Source organism: Anguilla rostrata, chromosome 3 (genome assembly GCF_018555375.3).
Source record: "Anguilla rostrata isolate EN2019 chromosome 3, ASM1855537v3, whole genome shotgun sequence".
In the NCBI taxonomy this organism is placed as follows: domain Eukaryota; kingdom Metazoa; phylum Chordata; class Actinopteri; order Anguilliformes; family Anguillidae; genus Anguilla; species Anguilla rostrata.
Genome location: NC_057935.1, coordinates 21,362,445 through 21,379,911, shown reverse-complemented (window position 1 = coordinate 21,379,911; position 17,467 = coordinate 21,362,445). Strand labels below are relative to the sequence as shown.

At 47.9% G+C, this 17,467-nt stretch overlaps 1 protein-coding gene across 1 annotated transcript in view; it reads right to left on the bottom strand.

Moving 5' to 3' along the window:
* The window catches only part of ptpn4a (protein tyrosine phosphatase non-receptor type 4a), an 85,239-nt gene extending 68,635 nt beyond the window's left edge, over nt 1–16,604 (bottom strand). The window contains exon 1 of the mRNA XM_064326727.1: nt 16,140–16,604. The gene's annotated coding sequence lies outside the window, so the exon portion shown is untranslated. The remainder of the gene's footprint in view (nt 1–16,139) is intronic.
* Between the last annotated feature and the right edge of the window lie 863 nt (nt 16,605–17,467).

Here is a 17,467-nt window from a genome sequence, read left to right as displayed (position 1 = left end):
CATTGGCAGGTAGCTTCTTTCTTCACATCACGTGAGGGCGATTAAACGATAAGTTAAATTTAGAAAAATGTATTTTAATCACAAAGCACACTTTAAAAAATGTACACCACTCTGTTAACTACCGCGTTAGCTTTCAGCACAGGCTATTAAACAAAATCTGCGCTTCAAGACTGTTTAAATTACAAAGTCCACAAATTTAAATAATGTTTATAAAATGTGAAAATAAAAATTTTATTTTGTGATGCAAATAAAAATAATTTTATTACTCATCTAATATTGCAACTGAGGAAAACCGGCTACATCTCATGGTATTGAGTATTATGTGAATTTCATATAGGCCTAATGTGCATTATATTCACTTAAAGGCATACTATGCAGGATTTATTCCCTTGCTTCGCTCCTGTTTACAATGCAAAATGTCTCTCCTGTTCTCAACCCACCAACACCCCCAAGATGACAAAACCCACGCAGCAGCAAAACAACTAAATACTTTGCTCTGGCTACTATGTCAGTAGCTTTGTAACATTGTATTGCAGACCACTGGAATAACACCTCTTTTAAATATACCGTAATAGCTGCATTACAGGCAGTCACAAGCATGCAAAAATGCTGAACCAACATATCTTATTCTCACTTTGCTGTAATATGCAGCAAAGTTACGGGGTAGCTGGCTTTAGCTAAGTGTGATGGAATGGACCTTATGCTAGCCACAGCTAGCACAGCACCATTGGGTTTCCATCTGCTCTAGCCTGCCTGGAAGCACAGCAAAATTCTGGAACACATTTGTATCTTTGCAGTCTAGCTTTGTGTATTTATTGCAGCAAAGTGGTATGCCTCCCCTGCGACATAGCTTGATAGGAGCTCGATAGTTCCTCCAGATCGGGGAAGTAGCCTAGAAGACTTCCGAGCTGCGGCCTGCCAGCCAACCCCCAGATTGATATGAATTTTGTCTTGTGACTGTCATGTGTCTCGCCGACCACAAATATTAGTCTACAGTAATCAAATTGCAATTGTATTCAGGAAAAAAATACCTAACTTATACAGGATAGTGGGATTTTCCGGCTTGTGGACTCACCCCTTTTACCATAGCATATGAGCTGAGAGTAGTGTACTGGAAACTTATTCTCCAGCCTTAAGTATTACTTTGTAAAATATCAGACCCACAGCAAATTCTTGGGCCATCACAGCCAGCTAACTAACGTTGTCAAACAACTGAATTTAGTTAGCTGATAACGGCAGCTACCTAACGATACAGGACACTGACTAACCACTTGGCTAGCATCATGTTAGCCACTAAGGCAACGCTATCTCTCCGTCACTAACCCAGTGGAAAATGCACCATGCACGATTTCCCTTCTTCTCCTCCTTTTGGCCACAAGCTTTTCAGATACAACCCACAAGGAAAAAAGGATCAAGCCCAGAAATGTCCCAAAAGGAACCCTCAGAAGAGCCCTCGCTGATCGCTATTACACATGCCAACACACTCTGCAGCATATTGTGGTGACAGACTACTTAAAGGGATGGTTCACTTTCCGGGGTTTTTGCAGTTTGCAGTTTGTGTGTGTGATGAAGGATATTATAAATATTTAAAGAAGGTTCTTTGAGATAGTCGCTATAGGGGCATTCGGTGGTCCATAGCGAAAAAATGTACTTCAGTTAACTCCAAATCAGCTAGTACAGCAATACTGATTGGGATTGTCCAGTTGCAATGACATAAAGTGGACAAACAACCCAATTCCTTGACAGCCTGCTTATCTTATCTTAACGCACAGCAGAAGCGCTAATCTAGGTAATACTACTGCAAAGGGCCGAGAGAAACAGGCCTGGAGATTCGTCCCAGACTACAAAACAGACCCTGATCCTGCAGCATCTCATCTGATGTAAAAAGACTGGATTCACTGAGTTAAATCCTCACCTTAACCTCATCACGAGTGGCGACAGGTACGTCCACAACATTCAACGGTAAATGAAAACGAGATTACAAGCAAGCACTTTCAGTACCGAGTATTAAAAAAATACCGATGACCAAAGCAAACGAATCTCCAGTTAGGATATGTGCCTGACTCGTCTGCGTGAAGTGAATGAGAGAAATGAACAGGGCATGCTCATTCCGGTTTCAGAGAGTCCAGTGTTTATCAGAGAGGAGAAGGGTTTCCTGTGGGTGCTGTGAATATAAATCACGCCTGCTGTCCTCCCAGATGCCAGAGTGCTGGGGGGCGACTCCGTGTTAAGCCCAAGCAGAAGCCCGCGGCCGTCCCTCTTCCCTCCCTCCCGGCCCCTCCCCCAACACCGCCCCCCCACCCCACTACTCCTGCTGCTGTTTCAAGTTTCAGTTTCCCAGATATGAGGACGTTTGACCTTTCAGCCGTGGTAACTGGGACCTGGGTTCCTAGAGCAAGCTCACGCCACCTGCCAATGCAAATGACACATTCCGACACCCGGCCGCATCTGCTCACCCCCCACCCCCAACCAGCCCCCTCATCGCTGTCCCAAAACCAGCCTGTGCCCCTGCCCCCCCCGACTCCACAACCAGCCCCCTCCCCTCTGTCCCAAAACCAGCCTGTGCCCCCTGCCCCCCACCCCCACTCCCCAACCAGCCCCCTCCCCTCTGTCCCACAACCAGACTGTGCTCCCCGACCCCAATCAGCCCCACTTCGTCCCAGAACCAGCCCCCCCCTCTGTCCAGCAACCAGCTACCCGACCCCACACCCAACCAGCCCCCTCCGTTCCGCAACCAACCCCTAGTCGCCCCCACGGGCCACAACCAGTCCGGGCACGTCTCCAGATTACCCAGAAAGTGCTGCAGGAGGCGGGGTCTCTCTACCACATGACGAAAAAATTCAGCTTGACTTTTGAACGCCCCCACTTTAAGGCAGAGCGGGTCGGGCACCTGGAGCTCCGCGGCACCCTCCTGCCTGTTTGCTCTGAAGGCACTCCGATGTTGCTCAACAGCAGAGCGCCGCAGTCAACAGGCGCGAGCCGTCGACACGTCAGTGCAGAAACCACAAAAATGCGCCGTCATTACTACAGGCTGCCCGGTCCCCTCTTTCCCTCCCAGCATACGTGTAGCCCACCTCCCCTTCCCTTAAGTGGCTTTTGTCGCTTGTCAGGCCGCCATTGTAAATACAAATTCGTTCTTAACGACTTGCCCGGTGAAATAAAGGTGAAATGAATTCTTCCCAGCAACGACCTCATCCCAACGACGCACCAACGAGATCCCACTGCAAACTCACTGCATGTAGCAATGTGCTTTTTTTGGGGGGGGGGAAGGCGGAGGGGGTTTGCCCGCTGCAGTAATCAGAACGTCCCTATTTCCTGCTTCGAACACAGCCGGAGAACGGCCCACGCTGTCCGGTGTCCCGAAGGCGTCCAGAAGCGTGGTCTCAGAAACGCACAGGTGGGGGGGTCTCACGGCTCTCTCAAATTCTCATTGCAAGCCGTGTCGTCAGTGCTTTGAATCCGACTCACGACCTGCCGCGTGTCCCTCCCCCCCCCCCTCTCTCCATCCCCATTCTTTCTGCCCAGTAAAGCTTCCCGTCCAATAAAGCTGAAAAGGCCATAAAAGACACATCTAAAAAAGCAACGCGCAGGTCTGAAACGCCGCGAAGCTGCGCCGTTCCCTGCCGCCGGAGGCCCGGCGTGGCCCTTCAGCCTCGGCCCGGGCCCCAGACGCGGCCCCTGCTCGGGCCCACAAATGGTGGAGCGTGCCTGAGGGGTGAGGGGGGGGGGAGGAAGGGGAGGGCGTGGCCCGCGCTCCGGCTCAGGTGAGCAGACTCACGCTGAAACTATGCGCGCGGGGCCTGTAAGAGGATCCGCCGTCGGCCCGCTCTGATGGGGCCGGCCGATTTCACAGCCTCCGGCTACATTTGGCACCGTCGCCACGGATACCGCGGCTCGGGGAAAAAAAACAACGTTTTTCTGATCCCTTCAAAAAAAAAAAAAGCCCAGCGTGTACAGGTTGGGAGATAAGGGAAAAAAGGTCAAAATTTTACTAATTTAATTAAATACTTCCTATTTATTTAATTTTTTTGGAGTCCACGGCCATATGGTCCATGGTCACGCCACAAGCACGCTATTCTCCAGCTTCAGGGGGCATTAAAAATACAGCGAGAGAAAGCACTTCTCAGATTGTTAATGTTCTGAATCGCTCTAGCCTGCTGCCTGTCACACGGACAGTGAGCAGGAGTTATGAATGGCGGAAGAACTCCATTCAGCAAGCGGGCTCCGGCGGATTTGAGAATGGAGAGCGGGGCTTTGTGAAGTTTACGGCCGCGCCCGCGCTGCGGCTAGGCGCGCGTCGTTAGCGGCTCTCCCCGAGAGCGCCGAGCCAGTGAAGTTAAGAGGAGCTAATCTCTCTCCTGAGCCACCTCTGGCTCGGCCGCACGCGGAGCGGGGGGGGCGGGGGGGGGCGGGCGGGAGGGGGGACGTGCCGTGACACGCGCGGCCCGTTCCAGGCAGCGGGAGCGCTCCAGAAATGTCGAGGGGCGGCGTTAGCTTCGGGTCTGGAATGCCGCGCTGCCGCTCCGGCTCCGGGTCTCGCTGCGCGAAGCGAAGCTTCTGCTCTGCCGCTCGGGCAGAAGGAAGGGGAGCGCGAGGCGGGTGGCGGGGGGACGCGAGACGCACGCGTCGCCGTCCTCCAGCGTAACCCCATTTCCGGCCGGCGAGCGAGTCCTCGTACCCGGGCCTTATTCCGTGGTAACACCTCCCGGAGGACTCCTTCGATGCAACCCTGAGCAGGCGCCAGATGCAGTGACGTTTACGTGAGCCGAGCGGCAAAGGGAAAGTCCTGCAGATGTGCGCCCCTCGCTCCGCTCCGGTCACGCGCCACGCGATGCGGTCACGCGAGAACTTACGGCCGGGAGTGCGATGCCGGCTGCTAGGCAACAGCGGCCATATCTCCATCCCTGCATCTTTCCTAGAAGGTTCCGGTTAGTCTGTGCGAGACCGCAGCCTTTTTGTTCCACCGCGAGCGCAACGCAAAAGGACGTCTTGCCTGGGCTCAGCCCTCACGGACGGGCCGACGCACGTGGACATCACGAGCCGAGTCAGAGCCGTTCATCGGGTGAAGATCATCGCTTCAGCTCGCCTGCACTACTGGGCTGTGCGGAACGCTAGGTTTCTGACCCCATGGTCACGGGTTTCAATCCCAGAGGGAACAAACCTGTTGAACCTTCAGTGCTGTATTTTAAAAAATCGAGCGACGTACACGAGGGTCAGTAACATATTTTCCATTTCCACAAAATGCTAAATGAAAAAAGAAAAACTGAAGAGAAATAAAAACATATCTGAAGGCCTTTGTACACAGTTTTATTATAAACTCCAGTCATCCTTGCATACCTCTCCGTGCAAGTCAGGTGTTACCCATCGGATACAGTGACCGTGGCTCGATCATGCAAATCTCTTGATCCACTTACTCATCTACCTTCAGAGCCACAGCAGTCTCCTTCTTTGTGCAGCACGACCGGTTATGCCCACGCACGGGGGGGGGGGCGTAATCTGTTAATCTAACCTGGCCTCGGCTGATGTGACATGCGTGGCTGGATTAGAGCCGTCGTTTCAGGAGGCCGAGCGCGGGCTCCACACAAAGAGACGCGCCTCTGCTCCGCCAGCCTCCGATCCGACGCCCTCGAATCCCGCCATTCCCATTCAGTCCCCACAAGCTGTTGCTACGCCAACTGTTGTGATAGCGATTTTCAGCAGCCAGTTACGTTACCACCCCCCCACTCCCCCCACCCCTCGACACACGCAGCATCACACAAGACAAAAAGAGAGCAGCGCGGATGAACCACTTAAGCAGCTGGCCTCCTGAACGCTGTCTTTTAACACCTCTGCCCCCCACCCCCAGCAGCATTCACACACGCACCATTAGAAAAACCCAGCGCATTACCATTGGCCGGATCGCTGCCTGCCATTCTCATTCTTCACCCTGTGGTTCCTTTCATTCTTAAAAGCTCCGGAGCGATCGGCGGCAGCGGCGGCTCCATTCATATTTTTCCACACTGCGCACACCCCCAAGCCCCTGCCCCGCCCCCCCACCACCGCCCCCTCCCCCCCCAGCTGTGCTGAGGGACCCACAGGCCGAGCGATTCCTCCGCCTCCTGCTCGCACACGTGTGTCACTAGTCTCTGCCCCTCTGCACCAGCACAATGGCTTCATCTGATCCAGCTCCCGCACTTCTCTCTCTCTCTCTCTCTCTCCATCCTTCTCTCTCTCTCTCTGTTTCCCTACTCCCCGTCTCCCTCCCCGTCTCCATCCCTCTTTCTCCCTCCATCTATCTCTCTCTCACTCCTTCTCTCCCTTTCTGCTTCGTTCTCTCACTTGGTCCCTCCCTCTCTCTCTCCCACCCTCCCTCTTCCCACACACTCTCTCTCTCTTTCTCAATATCTCATTCTCGCTCTCTCACTCCCTCTCTCCATCTCTCATTCTCTCTTGCTCCCTCTCTCACTCCCTCCATCTCTCTCCCTTTCATTACCTCTCCCTCTCTCTCTCCCTCCCTCCCTCCGTGCAGGAAAAGGGTACGCAGCACACAATACCTGCCCCGCAGTCCTGGGCTGAAACCAGGGCTGCACGCGGAGCGAGATGGCTATCTGGCGGGGGTCCTCACTCCGCACGCTGCCGTGAGCGGGGGGGGGGCACCGGGAGCGCGTGTGATTAACAGCGGCCGGCTCTTCCCACGCCCTCCCCCCGCGCTGCTGGGGGGGCGGGAGAGAGCGGCATGACGTCACAGGGCGAGATGCGATTCTCAGAAGCCTGCTACGCCCCGAGAATCGGCGCGCAGCTGCGGGAGAGCCCGTAAAAACAGGAACCTGACGCGCCGAGCGGCAGCGCAACAGGCGGAGAGGGCGAGCGTCAGAAGAGGCTCTGCGGACGGAAATGCAACCCCCCCCGTGCCCTGTGCCTTCACAGTGAGTGCCCCTGCCCAGGCCACTCAGCGCAGGGCACTGGCAGAGGAACAACTGCCCCCATGCACCTCCATTAAAACCGCCTAAACAAGAACCTATTTATGAATGACTATCCCATTTTGCTTCATGTTAACAACAAATAAAACACTGTATTATTACTACCACCCAGGTTACTCACAGGTACTATTACTAATAATAGGAGTATTACGTTTCCCAAAAATGTTCATTTCAGGTCCTTGTGTAATTTAATTACCACAGGAAAAACTGTGCAAGCAAAGGAGAACATGCAAACCACTGCAGTCTTAGTCGTGTGCATTTTCCTATGTTATGGTAAATTTGTGTGTGTGCCGTAGGCTACGTTCATTTGATCACCGATTGCTCAGACGCTCATTTAAAACTGAGCGCACTGCACTGTGAAGCAGAGCCGCATTCCTCGGCGCTCCTGACTGGCCGAGCGGACTGAACGGGGAGACAGAGGTCAAAGGTCACGCCGATATGTAGCGGCAAGGGATCGTCTGACACGAGACCTCGGCAGTCTGAGGCGAACTGACTGCTGCAAAGCAAGAGCCCACGTCAGTCACGCGAGTCACACAGAGCTCCTCGCCTTTTAAACACCCAAATTAACCGACTTACCCGTGCGACAAATGACGAGCGAAAAACGAAAGTGTTATTCTGAACTTGCTTTCTTGAGGTTAAATTTCAGTCGCCCCTCAGCTTCATGTGTATCTGACGGTCTGGCTGGGTATGGCTGGAATACAGCCACCTGACTGCAAGCACCATGTTGTATCAAGGCAGCAGAGCCAGGCACACTCACGGTGCCCTCGGGAATGCCAGCCAGCGTGGGCGTGAGGAAGAGGAAGAGGAAGCAGCTCCGGCCCTAAAGCAGAACAGGAATGCCGAACGTCGCTCGGAATAATCGGCGCTGTAATTGCTGAGCTGCATCGGCCGACCTCCGGCTGCCACCCCCACGCTAAAGCACAGCAAGGCGACCCATCTTCGCTCCGCCGTCGCCAAAATTAAAACTCGCAAGCACGCCCCCGACGCCCCCCGCAGCGCTCCAAAGTGCACTGTCCCGGCTAATCGACGTGTCCGAGAATCAAAGCGCCCCGAAAACCACGGAAACGGGCCGAAACCGAACGGCGGCGGCGTCCTCTGGTCTGCCCGGGTCCAGAGGACGGCCGCGCTGCGCCGGCCAGGCGGGCACCGGCTCCCTGACGACGCACCGGCTAGGCGGCCACCGGCTCCCTGACGACGTGCCGTCTCAAGGCCTCGCGCAGGGGGTGGAGGGGGGGAGGAGATCGGCTGTCCTCTGGGGAAGGCGGGCGCGGCCCCCCGCGGCAGCGTCGTCTGAAGAGAGGCTCGGGTTCGCGCGGCCAGAAGTGTCAGCGCCCTCTCGAAGGCGGCGGCGGCGCCGAGGCGGGAGAGGAAGTGCGTGCCGTCGCACGGGGACCACATCAAAGGCCGTGTCTGTGGTGACAGCAGCGGCACGCCCCGCCCGTGGTGCCGCACGTCCGCGCGAGGGTGCGCCGAAGCTGGACTTTGCTCAGTGTGAACTGACACCAGAGTGTCAGAGACAGGAAGGGATGGGTATGTTTTCGATTTTGCAGATACCAGTGCTAAAATGACACTCTTAAAACGGTCTGCACCGATAGCCTGCCTTCTTCAAAATAGAGAGAAAACAACGATATCAGCTTGCTAATGGAGCCTGCCGTCAGTTACTGAGTCAGGGACAGGAGGTGTGTCCAATTCAATGTTCCGACCGGGCTTTTGGTGGATAAGCAACAGGTAGCATAGTCAAAAGATTTGGACCTGTAAAATTTTCCATTTGTTTGCTAAATTGAGCTTTAGGAACTGTAGGAATCATATCAGTTTCTTCTGCTTCAGTTTTCAACCTGAAACCATTTTTTCTTACCCAAATCTAGGACCCTATGGAATCACCCTATGGGCCCAGGAACCCATGGAACCACCCAATGGACCCAGGATCCCATGGAACCACCATACGGGCACAGAAGAACCCTTTGGAACCACAAAATCCAAACACAAGAACAGACACAAGGAATCTCTGATCACCGCCACACAATCAGTTTCAAGATGATGTTGCATGACAAATTTCAACAACAGGAAATTCTAACTGAACAAAGCAGAAAGCAGCCAATTGTGTAGAATCAGTGGCTTACTGAGTAGGCTTGTTTTTCTATAGGTCATTCGGTCCAGGACAGCGGAGCAGGATTGAAAAATATTCTGGCACAACCCCACAACTCAAACTGCATGAAGAAGAAAGGGCAAAAAAAAAAAAAAAATGCTAAAAATTTCTGCCACTTTCAGAGAGCGAGGTCAATGCAGCAGCCACTAAAACATAAAAACCAGACATGCTACCGCACCATCTACTGCACCACCGTGCTCTCAAAGTGACCTTCACAGGTTGATTTTTTCTTCTTCTTTTTGAATTCATCTATTTGCACATATGAAAAGGTTGAAAAAGCAATTAAACAGCCTGGAAATACAAACAGAATGTGCAGGTGAGGTAAAGGGATAAGGGAGTTGGAACCCCGTGGAGCTGATAACAAGGCCGCACCATTCAGAAAGATTCACATTGATAATCAAACGGACACGTTCACAGAACTGGTGACAGACAAGAGCAAACGGAAAAAACTTCAAAACGCCATTCTTCAAAAAGGAAATGACTGTTCTGAGGGGGGTTACACTTTGTACATTTTGGCAGCATATTATGTTTGTGGAAATGAAAACGGTGCTTATTATGATTAGGGACACGCAATATGGAAACTCAAAAAGGGCCGATATCAAAAAATGCAGACCGCAACCAAGTTTCCACGTTCATGGAAAAAGTACACGAGCAAAGACTTCATCTTACGAAGAAAAAGCAATGAATGTATTTACATACCAACACCATTTTACTTACTTCATTACTTAGAGAAAGTAGGCCTATGTGCCTCGACAGCTGCTCTCTGAGCGGCTCTTCTTGCGAGTTTGGCTAGCACAACCGATAAATTCAACATAAACAAAAGAGGTTTCAATGACTACGATAAGGCTACTTTCTGAATGTGCCGTGTTCACTTTATTTACAGAACGAGCAGCGCATCAAACGGGCCGCCTCCCTGGCGTGTGCATGTTGCATCATCATACCAACCACTCACATGGGCCCTCATCTTAGCATCGGGCCAGTATTAATAAATTCAGTTTAATCTTCTGCAGCCCAGATCTCAGCATGTACACCTAACACTATTCCTACTACAAACAGGTAGTACTGAGGTAATTGCCTACTCCTTAACAGCATTCTTAACACTCGTCTAGGAAAATGTTCCTTTTTGCATGACCACATTTCAAGTTTACCTGAATTCGAGTTTGCACAAAAGGAAACGTCTTTAACGTTCAGCAGACGTATTCATGCTTGACAGATTTAACACTATAGTAAATCTCAACATTATCGATGTGAATTGAACTTCTCTCCTGCTGTGACACTGTTGAATTTTTACCAGTTTATTTTAATAGCTGACATTTGAATAGCCTATATCTGCTTTTATCAAGTCCAATATTTCTTTCGGTCACTGTATTAATATAGCCTAACACAAGGACACCAACCAAAATACATCAAAATCGTTTTTTCCCCCTGATCAGTTAGTTAAAGTTAAAAGAAATGTCAAAAAAAGAATAGGATGGATATAAGGAGGGTAAATGGAGGGTAAAAATATACTTATTTTCCGCAATTTAAAATCCCTTTCCTCACTTTTGTAACCGTTCTTTCTTCAGTTTTACATTCTTTTGGCTCATGTGACATTTTTATTCAACTTTAAAAAAAAAAAAACTATACTAAAAAACTAGGTTGGCTTTGTACAGAAGACAGATGCATGAAGATCATAAATGCACAAATTCAGCTAAAGCTGTAGGCTCATTGTGATCCTTCTGACCTAAAGCAACTTACATAAACTTCCTTAACCGATTAAAGAGAACAAATGCACAACCATACCTAATTGTGCCATCGTGTATTGTGCATAATGCAGTTCATAACAAATAACTGTCTGAACAAATCAGTCCATTGGCTTAGAGGGGAGTACATGGCTGCCAAGCTAGTACATTTTGATTACAATTCATTGAAGAACTACAAAGACGACACTGTTTGTTTAGAAGCTACGTTACACAAACCAATAAAGGCTCTTTCACAGTGCATCAGCTTCCAATGAAGCACTGATGCGTTTTTCTCCATTAGTCCGCTGACACTCCTCTGACGAGAACGGAGGCTAAAACCGTCGGCGTATCTGCCTGAATCTGTTCCTCACATCGATCCAAGTGGAAAAGGTCAAAAAAAATTATAAAGTACCCAAATGTGGACAGTAGCTGTGAAAGCTGGTCCTGATTTTGCACTCGGTACAGTACATGCACAATGAAAAATGCATAGCAATAGGAGACCAACTGGAACAAGCAGTTAAAAAGGATACACCTCTGTGGAGCTGCAATGCTGAAAGCCTGTTGGCACGAAAAATCGCTCCAAAAAAACATTTACCTAGCCCTCTATATACACAAGCAAAAAAAATGTCTAAATAAAAATCTTTATCGGCATCTATCGGCTTAATATATGCACAATTATGTTTTCATCATCAGGTGCTGAATACACAAGATTCTAAAATAATATTTATGCAGATCTGCAAGATCATTCGACAGAATTACATTTCTGGCTGCAAGTCACTTAGTTGTTAGACTAAACAGGACAAAGTATTACAAATGCAAGCTTCTGCAGTATGCATTTCTTATCAGGTAAGTAAATCAATTAATCAGCTCAGTATTTCCAAATTTGGTTAAATTATATAAATTCTGACCAGTTGCCTATAAATTACACCTCCAACAAGCCCTGCCTTTCTTCTCAAGCAGTAAACTAGCTACCACCAGACAGGCTGACAACTATAACGACTCACGGAGAGGCAAATCCAATTACAATCGATATAGCTAGCTAGCAATATATTCCCCTTGGTTTGCAAAGGTGCTTGGTGTTTTCCCTGTTGTCGTAGATAGCTGAGATAAATGAGTAGTGAAACAGAATTTACATTACAATTAAAATACAGAGAAGATCACTCTGAAAAACAATTTACTTGTCTAAAGCTGATTATAATAATCAACTCCTCACATGGCTCAAAGGCTAGCATTAGCGTAGCAGTTTCAGTGCTAGCTAAATCTGGCTTGCTTGCGGTTCTCTCCTCTGAAAATAACCCATTTCAAATATCTAGGTTATCAGAACTACCTTCGTAACTTGTTTTTCCGCCTGTGTCAGCCATTGCATGCCATGGTAACTCTAGGGAATTGTGGCTTTACTAAGCAAGCCCATGCAGGACAGGTGTCCAGTGCCAATTTGACCTTTTTGAAACAAGCTTTGCGTCTTCCTAGTGGACATTTTGTTTAGCCTTGCCCGAGTGAATCAAATTACTTCAGCAGATACAATTTTGCTGCATATGATCAAAGGTTTCACACAGATGACGTTCTGACTGACTACATAATGCAAGAAAAACTTAATGTGGCTAACCTGATATAAAAAGTAGTACTCCACCTGTGTGATCTGAATTAATACACCAAATTTTCCCATATCAAAGCTAAGTGCAAAGTCAACCTGGAATAAACTGCTGGGTTCCTTGGAAGATAAATAGTTGCTTGTTTTTACAGCATCTAGGCCTACCTTCAGCATGTATTTTATTAAACATGTGCTTCCTAATTGTAGCCTATCAAAGCATGCTCATTTTATTCAAATATAACAATCCATACCAGAAAAATTCATGGTGGATAACCAGCTATAATTGTACATACAGAGAAGGCTTGTATAATGCAAACGGTAATTAAGACAGCCACAGGCTATATAAACCAAATAGATACTCGCCACAGAGAATTTCAGAATTCAGTTCCTGTCATTGTTGAAGTTACGTCCTCAGATTTGTTGCCTCGTCATAAGTATTCATTAAAGTTGTGGTTTAAGACGGAACATCCCCAGCTTGCAATGTGGACAGCACCGGAACATTCCACTGCCGACCAGAACCTCCGAGACGCAGAGGTCAGCACAAAGGAAGGAATGCAGAACTGAATGAGTGTTCATTAGACAGAATATCTGTGACACTGCTCCATTTCATAACGCAAGCCAACGCATGCAAGAGTATTGACGCGGTGGGCGTACGCATAGCTTCACATGTAATTCTTGCACTGCGATTGAATGCACAAAATATAGCTTACGTGACAATCTTTATTTTCAGTTTTGCATTTAATTACATAAAAAGTCAGCAACAGGTAGGTACAGAAATTAAATTGCGTTCTCAGCTGATATGAGGGAAAGAGGCTTTAATGACTGTGCTATAAAGGGGGAAAACTCATGGGTTATGTTGGTGCGCATGTGAACAATGGGGGGTATGCACTTCTACATGGCACGTGTATCAAGGCTAATTGAAGCTTCCTGAATACTTGAACGGCCTCGGATCTGAACCGATGACTATTTTAAGTGACATGGCTTATTGTGCTCTACAACGTGGCTATATTTATATGGCAATATGAACCCAGAGATTAGTTAACATTTCATTTCAAGGCTATGATAACATACTTTACGCATACATTATGTATGTGTGTATATTTATTTAATAAACATTCATCTTGTAATCTAAGCCTATATGTCCTTTTTATATTAAATACATTTGTGCTGTCAGAATTCCTGGTAGAGGAAAATAGGAGTTGAATATGAATATCCCTGTGTGTAGATCTGAGCGTACCGGTGGGTAAAGGCTCAAGGCACAGTTTATTATGCCAAATGTTCTCAAGTTTGTATCCTCCTCTGAACCAACCTGGAGCAGAACCTGCTGTACTTCCACTGAACCAACCTGGAGCAGAACCTGCTGTACTTCCTCTGAACCACCCTGGACCAGAACCCGCTGTACTTTGCCTTTCATTTGGTTGGTTTTGGGCTTGTGCTAGTCCAGCACCACAACTGGTCTGTCTCAGAACCAAACTGAACCCTGGACAGATTTCTCATCTCATATTTTAAAAAAAAAAGAAACAAGACCAGGTTAAAACCTAGTATATGGCTGGACCTAACACACGTGATCCGGCCGACCAATGATGTAACTTCATCACTCAGCCGGTCAGTCAGTCAGTCACTCACAGACATTTGCGTTCGTAGGGCTGGCCTTCCTTTTGGGTGCTGCTCAGAGCAGACAGAAAAACCTGAAAAACCCCAAAGCCAACAACCTCCTCCACTTAAATGAGGCATGAGGAAGGTGTGTGGAGAGTGGAGATTTTTTTTTAAATAACAACAAAAAAAAACAACTTGACTGGTGGAGCCACAGCCAGGATGTGCCTGAAGGACATAAATGGGACCTTCAATTGCATATGGTCTCCTGCGCTACAGGAGAGAGAGGCCTGCTGGTTTCTGAGAGATCCCCAGCATGACTGAATCTGACAGGGTGTGGCTTCTCCCAATCACCAGGCACCTGGTCCCCTTTAATTCCTCCCCAGAGGGCACAGAGTCTCAGGTGCTCCTCACGACACAAATGCGCTATACCCAAACTATGTCCACTCAGCCAGCTGACTCCTGCTTCTTCCTTCCTCTCCACCACATCCTGCCCTGTCCTCTAAATCCGAAAAAGCCAAAGTGCAGCCTCCATATTGGGACCTTTTGATTGTGAAAAAAAACGGTTATATGCTACAGAAATGCAACAAGTATGGCAAGGTTTTAATTAAGTTTACCACAGGACTCCAATCAGTATTTTACTCCTGACTGGATTGCAGCATGGTCGTGCTAGCCCCGTGTGCTTGATTTACAGAAATTCAAGCCAGGTTTTTGCAGGAGGACATTAAACCAGAAAATTGCTCAATCCAAACATCGCACATCAGTCAAATATCGACATATTCCAAACACCCCAATGCACCTGTACAAGGAGGGAAATGACTAATATTATAGACATTGTGGATAAAAATCGACTGGATAATTATAATTGTCTCTCTCGCGCACACACGCAGACGCACAATATAAAAATAGGGTGTGTGGAGTTAATGTCAATAAACAGAATATTCCGGACCATGGGATCGTGCACAAATGTTACCCAAACGAATACTCCATGTCACCACATGACACTAAGAAATCATTCTTTAGCCACTTAGCAAAAGATGAAGAAAGCAATATTGCCTTGAGTCATCGATTTTTGTTCTTCAAAATTAAAACAAAACATTGCTCTCTATCCATAGCGAAATTAGGACAGCTACCGTTAACAAAAATTCTCATAGATGTTTAACTGTCGAATTTGCAAGCTACAGTTAGCCAAATTCATCCTGCAATCATCATCATTAGCTCACAGCACCTACCTGATAATGTCATACAGGTCTACGTATACGTTTAACTGACACGACAAATCTGTAACCTGAAGAAAAGTGAATAGCTAGCCGTGCCGTTTTCATAGCTTGCTAGCCAGCCAATCTATTTCTACTCTCCCATTGCCCCAGTTAGCACAGGTAGAACAGCGAAATAACAATGTATCCTCATTTTGGCAAGTAGCTACGTTATTCAACTATCAACGTTTACTTGGCTGAATTTGATAGATATACTAAAAGGCTAAAAAAACAACGTAAACGAATAGCTAATACCAAATCCAACTCCCATGACTACTACGTAATTTCAGCTAGCGATGTTAGCTATACTGCTAACGTATGGTTAGACTAGTAAATAACGCCAGCAATCAGCGTTATAAGCAGTCTAACAGACTAACGTTAGAAACGTCCTCTACGAAAGTAGCTAATGTTAGTCAGCCTTAGTGGACGAGAACCAAGACCTCAGCACCTAACAATCACTAACTTAGTTAAACTAGCTGGCTAGTTTTGTTGGCCATATAAAACGGACTGTGTCAGCTTTAGTGGTAATATATCCAACTGAACAACACCACTCTAACATACAGCTACCCAAGTTAGCTTGCTACCAAATGTTACCAAACGGAGTGGTTTAAATAGCTAGCTAGTGTACGAACACAGAGAGACTAACATTAAGCAGCTAACGTTAGCTAAGTTAACTAATGTAGCGAGTCGCCTAGATATATTCATTTGCGAGCTGGGTAACTCACTACCCGAAAAACAAACCAAGCCTGGTTAGGCAGTGCGAATTAGCAAGCTATATAGCTACTAGCCATCGTACATACCACACAACCCCCTTCTAAAAATGCACAACAGAAGCAAACTGACACACTTTCAAACAATAATAATGCTGCTTACCTTCATAAACAGCTCCAGGAGGGTCCAGTTTTTTGGGGAATTAATTTTTATTAAGGTAAGGGGAATCAAAGAGGAGAAGAACATAAAAGCCCAGTTCAATTCACCCGCTGCAGCCCCACTGAAACCTCATCATTATCATCCCCGAGCCTGCACACACACATTCACCGCGGGGCCTCCTGCTTCTTCAGCACGGCGAACAATAATCCACACAGGGGAGAGAAAGCACCAGCTACAGCGTGCCCTCGGTCATCCCAAACCGAGCAGTAAATATTCGCAATCCTTTATAACTGATAATATTGAAGCAAATAACGTTTGGATCAACCAAAAAAGTTAAGCCTTTTCCTCTCGGTGGTCACCGTGCGCTCGCTCACTGAGGCTGCCCGGTTGCTCAGTTGTGGCTCTTCGCTTGGTTCGCTGCAGCAGCAGCGGGAGCAGCAGCATAGCAACGTAACATGGCGCAACCTCCGCAACGCCGCCAGCGCACGGGGGTGGAGCCACATGGCGCAACCTCCGCAACGCCACCAGCGCACGGGGGCGGAGTCAGTGCCTGGGAGGCGTGGTGTCAACATCTGAAGTAATATCGCGGGAGCGCAGTAGGTTATGTGGAAAACAGATTATGTGTGTCAGTCAAACCGTGACCTGTTGAGTTGCCTGTGCATTTTCTATGAAGGGCAGTTCCCGATACTACATGCAAATGCCGGGTCGGTAAATGGCGTGCTAGGGAATAGATTGGTTTATTTTTTATTGTGGTCAAATTGAAATAGACTTCGTCTGCTCAATTGTTGTGCCTCAGCACACAAAACCAACTCAAAACAAGTTGTCACGGAATTGACCTAGGCTATAAATCTTGAGATGACAAGGATGTGGGCAGTCATTTGACTAGAATGAGTACATATGACGGCATACAGCAAACCTGTTTTCTGTCCTTGCAAGCAGCTCGCCAATCCTTGGAAACAGTTCGGGTGTTATTATCTCTGTGTGAACGTAACGATAAACATAATTTGTGACAAAGCCCTTATATTAGTGTGACAGTAAAATAGATCCACGGGATTAAGGTCCGTATTGCAAAAATAAGAGTAATCAGGCCTAACTAGGCTGCATGGGTAGTCGTAAAACATTTAGCATATCACTAAAGCCATCTGAATCAGAGGTCCTTGTTTGAGCTGATACTTAGCATTAACCCCAGTTAGTATTGTACTGCGCCCATACACAAATAATCGTTAAATGGCATATAGCGACATCTCGTGGAACTTTGAGGCCTACTGTAGCCTGTTAAAGCTTAGGTTATGATTAGTGCGTACTTTGTATTGATTCGGTATTACGCGTTT